This window comes from Apium graveolens, chromosome 9, assembly GCF_009905375.1.
Source record: "Apium graveolens cultivar Ventura chromosome 9, ASM990537v1, whole genome shotgun sequence".
In the NCBI taxonomy this organism is placed as follows: domain Eukaryota; kingdom Viridiplantae; phylum Streptophyta; class Magnoliopsida; order Apiales; family Apiaceae; genus Apium; species Apium graveolens.
The window spans coordinates 234,617,621-234,624,110 of record NC_133655.1 but is presented as its reverse complement, the minus strand read 5'-3'; the positions used below and the strand labels follow the sequence as shown (position 1 = coordinate 234,624,110).

Below are 6,490 nucleotides of genomic sequence, written 5' to 3'. Positions count from 1 at the left end.
TAGAAAATATCTAAATATTATTATTTAAATAATATTCCCAAAAGGATAATCCTTATAAAATAATTGAAGTAGAAGTTTTAAAACTTATACTTGAAATGAATAATAAATAACCAAAGATATACTTATACGAAAGTACGATCTTTATTTGAATAATCGAAAATAAGTTTGATTATCGAAACATTATTCTTTAATAAAATAAAGAATATTATTTAATAAATAAGCGGAGTCATAAGTCCTCAAATGAATATTCAAAATAATGTTCATTAAATAAAATAAATGGAGTCTTAAGTCCTCGAATGAATATTCAAAATAATATTCATTAAATAAAATAAACGGAGTCATAAGTCCTCGAATGAATATTCAACTAATATTCATTAAATAAAATAAAGTTATCGAATAAACCTTATTCGATTAATAGTTTTGAAAACTATATCAATATATATATAAATATATATATATATATATTATACTCGGGAACATCGACTCCCGATTTAGAAATATGTTCACCTTTGGGTCCACTATACTAAGGGTATACGCAACTACTGCTTATATCTAGCATAGGTATTATGCAACTTATAAGCAATTGAATCAATAATATATAACAAGATTACGAAACAGACATGCATATATACCATATCACATGCTCCAATATATCGCAAGATTTGCTAATAACAAACATGCACTTATCACAAGATAATGCATATACAAATATTTACATCACAACAACAGTATAACGGGTTGAAAACTTGCCTGAGTGTTCCCGGATAGACTTAAGCTTAGAGTGGGTCCGATAACCTATGAACAACAACATAAGTCGGAATTAAACCCCGGTCGCTTAAGAAACTAGACTTTAACCAATTAGACCTCTAACGTTCGCTTATGCGCTTAACGATTCACTTAAGTCGCTCGAGTACCCTCGGCTCCACCATTTTTAATAAATTAACCATTAAGAATTTTAAAGAGATTCTTTCGCGAGTACCTTACCAACTACCTAATCCACTTAACATAATTGTTTCATACCCCAATTATTCATTTAAAGTCCTTAACCAAGGTTTCAAAGTAAGGCGAGGGGTAATGATTCGGTTGCGAAACGCCGTTACTTAAAACTGTCGTTTCTCCTAAACCGTACATCGGATTCAAACGAACCACATATCAAAATGAAGCTCGTAACATGAATTATCTAATCATGGCAGTGGTCAAAACCTAACAGTGAGTTCTCGGGTCCTGATGTTAAGAACAAAAACAGTCTAAGGTGAATCGGGCATTACGACGGCTATGTTTACGCGATTTCCCAAAATTTTATCAAACCAATTTAACACCAAACCATCACCAATCAATCCCAATACAACCATATGACAATATCACTCATCAACCACTTCAAACCATTTAAACCAAGCCCAAATCATACCATGAATCATCAAGAACAACTAGTGCTACTCTTAACTCCCAAAATCAACAAAAACACTTAACAACTAAGATCTCAACATGACAAAACAACTACTACACTTAATCTATCATTCCATCATCATAATCATTTATACCAAACAAATTAATGCTAAGATAATTTAGAGTTATACCTTCCTTGAAGCTTTTAATCAATGAAAGATCCTTGCAATGCCCATGGAAGCCTTGATCTATGATTAAGCTACCTTGAACTTTCATAAAAATCAAGAAAACTAAAGTTATTTCTTGAAGGTTGCTATTCACCATCTTCTTCCTTGATTTATTGGAAGAGATTTACAAAGAATTAGAAGCTTAAACTCCTAGGATATGCTTATCTAATCATAAAGAAGCTTGCATAATTACCTTTGAATTTATTATGGAGTGGAGCTTGGACTTGATCTTTTCTTCTTTTGCTTTCAAGAAGAAGCCCAGAGCTTCATGTTCTTGAACAAGAAGTTTATTTGCTATTTTGTGAAATGAATTAGTTGGTTTATTTTCTTTATGGCTTGGCTACTTTTTGGTTTTTACCATGGTAATTTTTGCTTGGCCAAGAATCATCCAACAAAACAATTTCACTTGTCATGCTTATGTCACCATGGTTGTGTCATCTATTTAACACTTGTCTTCCTCTTGCTGGTGAGATGACATCACTCTCCACTAACCCTTTGATTAACTCCTAATTACTTGGCTAATGACCACTGATCTGTTATGCGGTTCACTTAACTTTCATTTTCGTTTATCGTTTGAGGGATCCTACCCGGGATCTTATTACTTAGGTTTCCTTAACCTTTCTCAATACATTATATTCCTTTTATGATCCTCTTGTATAATCCTTGAATTTAAATCCTTTTTATTTTGTTACCTTATACTCAATTCTTTCTGTATCTGGTAGATTTCTGGGAAAAATTAAGCGTTCGAATTTGGATTCTGACGTTCTTTACATACACTTATATACCATATAGAGTACTAATAAGATCTCAGAAGATCAATAAAAGAACCCCTACATAGTGTGGTATGAAATGTTTTCTTATTCAGCATAATCAGCAAAATCACTATTCATAAGGGTTTCAAAAAAATTCCAAAAATTGGGGTTATTACAGTCTCCCCTCCTTAAAAGGATTCCGTCCCGGAATCATCTAGAAAATGAATAGGGATACTTTCTTAGCATTGCACTTTCTAACTCTCAAGTAAATTTTCCACCATTGTGGTTCTTCCATCAAACTCTGAATAGTTTGATAACCCTTCTCCTAAGCACTTGTTCTTTTTTTTTCAATCTATAACCCTTCCTGGTTGCTCCATATAGGTTACGTCTGGTTGCATGTCTATGCGCTCCTATGCCCTTATTTATCTGGCATCCGAATTACACTTCCTTAACATTGATACTTGGAACACGTTATGAACATGCTACATGTTCGGGGGTAGGGCTAGCTCATATGCTAACTTCCCAATACGTCTTAATTTATCCAAGGGTCCAACAATTTGAGGACTTAGCTTTCCTTTCTTTCCGAACCTCATCAATCCTTTCCAAGGGGATACCTATAACAGCACTAGGTCCCCTACTTCCTATTCCTTGTCCTTTCGTGTCAAATTAACATACTTCGTGTTCCCATCTTGGGCTACTACCAGCCGTCCTCTGATTAAATCTATTATATCCTTGGTCCTTTGGACCACTGCTGGTCCGAGCATCTTGCGCTCTACAACTTCATCCTAACGTAAGGGGATCGACATTGTCTTCCCTCAAATATCTCATAAGACGACATATCGATACCTGACATATGATCTATTATCGTGAGAAAACTCAATCTGCGTTAAGTGATCATTCCAAATTCTTTCAAGTCTATTGCACAGACTCTCGTTATAGCTTTTAGCATTAGAGCTTTTGCTGATAAGTGGCATTTTATACCTCTTAGAACGTCTTAAAATGGCTTAAATTGGTGTCTTGAAATCAAGTATTTTGTGTATTTGATGCGTTTTTCTAGTGTTTATGCATTTCAGGGTATTAGTTGCATTTCGGAGGAGGAATCATCAAGAATAAGCCTTGGCATGTGTTCACCATTGCGAGAGGAAAAGAACGGGCAGATTACGGCGAAGAAACGGAGCAAACCTGGAATTTTTCCAGTAGGGTCCTGCGCGCCCGCGCAGCAATGCTGAGCGGTCGCGCAGCAGCCTTGCGCGCCCGCGCAGAAATGCTGAGCGGCCGCGTAGGGTCGGGGGAAAAAGCTGAATTATTTTACACTTCTATTTCTGTTTGGCTTCCAACTTCTATGTAATCTGAGTTTTATGGGACTATTATATAAGTAGATTTGAGACGTTTTCATAGAGAATATGAAAGAGATTATGTTTTAGATTGTGTTTTACGCAAGAAGCGAAGGAGATAAGGAAGAAGACCGATTTAGCACACCGCAACGAAGAGGAAGCATATATTCTTGTGATTCTTGTTTCGTTGTAACATTGGATGCTAGTTTTCTTGCTTTGACTTATTTACTCTTGTGACGTACTCTGTTTTAATATAATTAGTTTAGTTATTATTTTCTTGTGTCATTTATCATGATTTCATATGAACCCATGATGGCGATAAGTTCTATTATGGGCTAATCGTGATCATGGGGTTGCAACGGATTTATTATGAAATTCTTTAGTTAATTGTTTAATACTTTAGTGTGTGATGATTGCATGATATCTAGTATTGGTTGTGCGTATTCGTCTTATGTGCATCGCGAACATATAAGATAGGGTGTTAATCTCTTGTGAAGCGACGGTGGATCTTGAGATTTAGAACTTGTCATGCTAGCATAGGTTCATGTACGTTGTGCATGATTAGTGGGTAACTCTAATAGTTTTATTTGCCTTATGTAATCAAAAGGAATAACTTGTGCTTAAATCGTTGTGTTGTCAATTTCTGTAGACATATAGGAACTCAACATAATTGATGACTATTCAACTTCTATCTTAATTGTGGATGCTTGGTAGAATGGTATTAGTACAATGAAAGTTGGCTTTTATCAGTTTCGTGTTATTCGATTAATATCATCAATGTCACATGCTAAAGGTAATAGCAATGGCTATAGAAGGAAGTAATAATGAAGTTGTGATCTCATGAGTGTTTTATTATTGATAAATTGAAGTGTTAGTTAAGTGGTTAATTAAGTAGTTAATTATAGTTAATATTTAATCAACAATTTTAAGTGTTATCTTAACATTGAGAAGTAATCATACATTGGTGAGTGAGTTTATTTAGACAATAACTTAGTCTGAGTCTCTGAGGGAACGAACTAGAAAGTATTCTATATTACTTGCGAACGCGTATACTTGCGTGAATATTAGTGCGTGATTTCGCCCTAACAAGTTTTTGGCGCCGCTGTCGGGGACTCGGCGTATTTGTTTAGTTTATGTACTTACCATCATTGGTCATTAGGACTCAGTGATTAGGACGTAGTAGTTAATTACTCTTTTCGGTTGTGTTTCAGGTACTTTAGCAAGCGTTTATGCAAACTCGTTCTCGTGCTCGCAAGAGGACCTTAGATACAGCTGAGGAGAAAAACGAAGTTCTTGATACTCCGGAGAAGTTAGATTTTGAGGATTCGGATTCAGGAACTGAGCAGAAAGAACCAGTAAACATGGGAGATCGTATTGTTCAAGCTGATCCAGCTCTTATGGATTTTGCTCGGCCTAAAATTGATGACATTCAGTCAAGCATCCTTCATCCGGCTATTCAAGCTAACACCTTTGAAATCAAGCCGGGCACTATTCAGATGGTGCAGAATTCTGTTTCTTTTGGAGGAGCGGCAAATGAAGACCCCAACATGCACATAAGGAATTTTGTCGAGATCTGCAGCACTTTTAAGTATAATGGCGTGACTGATGAGGCTATCAAGTTGAGGTTTTTCCCATTCTCACTGAGGGATAAGGCTAAAGACTGGTTACATTCTGAACCAGCTGGGTCCATCACTACATGGCAAGATCTTGCGCAAAAGTTTCTGGTGAAGTTTTATCCAATGGCAAAGACTGCTGCTATGAGGAGTGCTCTTACTCAGTTTGCGCAGCAACCTACAGAATCTATGTGCGAGGCTTGGGAACGCTACAAGGAAATGTTGAGAAAATGTCCACATCATGGAATGCCGGATTGGATGGTAATCACTGGTTTTTATAATGGTTTGGGGGCCCAATCTCGGCCCATGCTCGATGCAGCAGCTGGAGGCGCCTTATGGGCTAAAAGCTATACTGAGGCGTATAATCTTATCGAGACGATGGCTGCAAATGAGCATCAAAACCCAACTCAGAGGATGACATCAGGCAAGGTAGCAGGTATTCTGGAAGTTGATGCAGCCACCGCTATTGCAGCCCAGCTCCAAGCGCTATCAATGAAGGTTGATTCTTTGGCTACGTATGGAGTTAATCAAATAGCTATGGTTTGTGAGCTTTGTGCAGGTTCTCATGCTACGGATCAGTGTTCTCTTGTCAACGAATCTGTTCAGTATGTGAATAATTATCAGCGACAACAACAGCCTGTGCCAGCAACCTATCATCCTAACAACAGAAATCATCCAAATTTCAGCTGGGGGAATAATCAGAATGCTATTCAGCCACCATATCAGCAAGGAGTGAGTAAATAGTTTAACCCACCTGGATTCCAGCAACCACAGCAGTATGCTACAAGGCAATCATATCCTCAACAGGGAAGTGTAGCTGCACCTACTAGTGCTGATTTTGAGGAACTTAAGCTGTTGTGCAAGAGTCAGGCGGTTTCTATCAAGACCTTGGAAAATCAAATCAGTCAATTAGCCAATGCAGTGCTCAATCGTCAACCTGGCACTCTTCCCAGTGACACGGAAGTACCAGGCAGGAAGGAAGCTAAAGAGCAAGTCAAGGCTATTACCTTAAGGTCTGGAAAAGTAGCTGATGTTGAAAAGGCAAAAGAAGTCGAAGCTGAAGATAGAGATAAAAAATCTAAGCAAAAGGAGAAAGTGGCGGAACCAAGGAAGACTACTGTTGAACACACTCTGCCTGAGGCTAATACAGGGGAGAAACAACTCTATCCTCCACCACC

The 6,490-nt window shown here is 37.3% G+C and overlaps 1 non-coding gene across 1 annotated transcript; it reads right to left on the bottom strand.

Annotated features, from left to right (window-relative positions):
* Positions 1-5,453: 5,453 nt before the first annotated feature.
* Positions 5,454-5,560, bottom strand: LOC141687894 (small nucleolar RNA R71). The gene has a single exon (XR_012561373.1). It is a non-coding gene; the product is annotated as a small nucleolar RNA R71 (small nucleolar RNA).
* Positions 5,561-6,490: the final 930 nt, after the last annotated feature.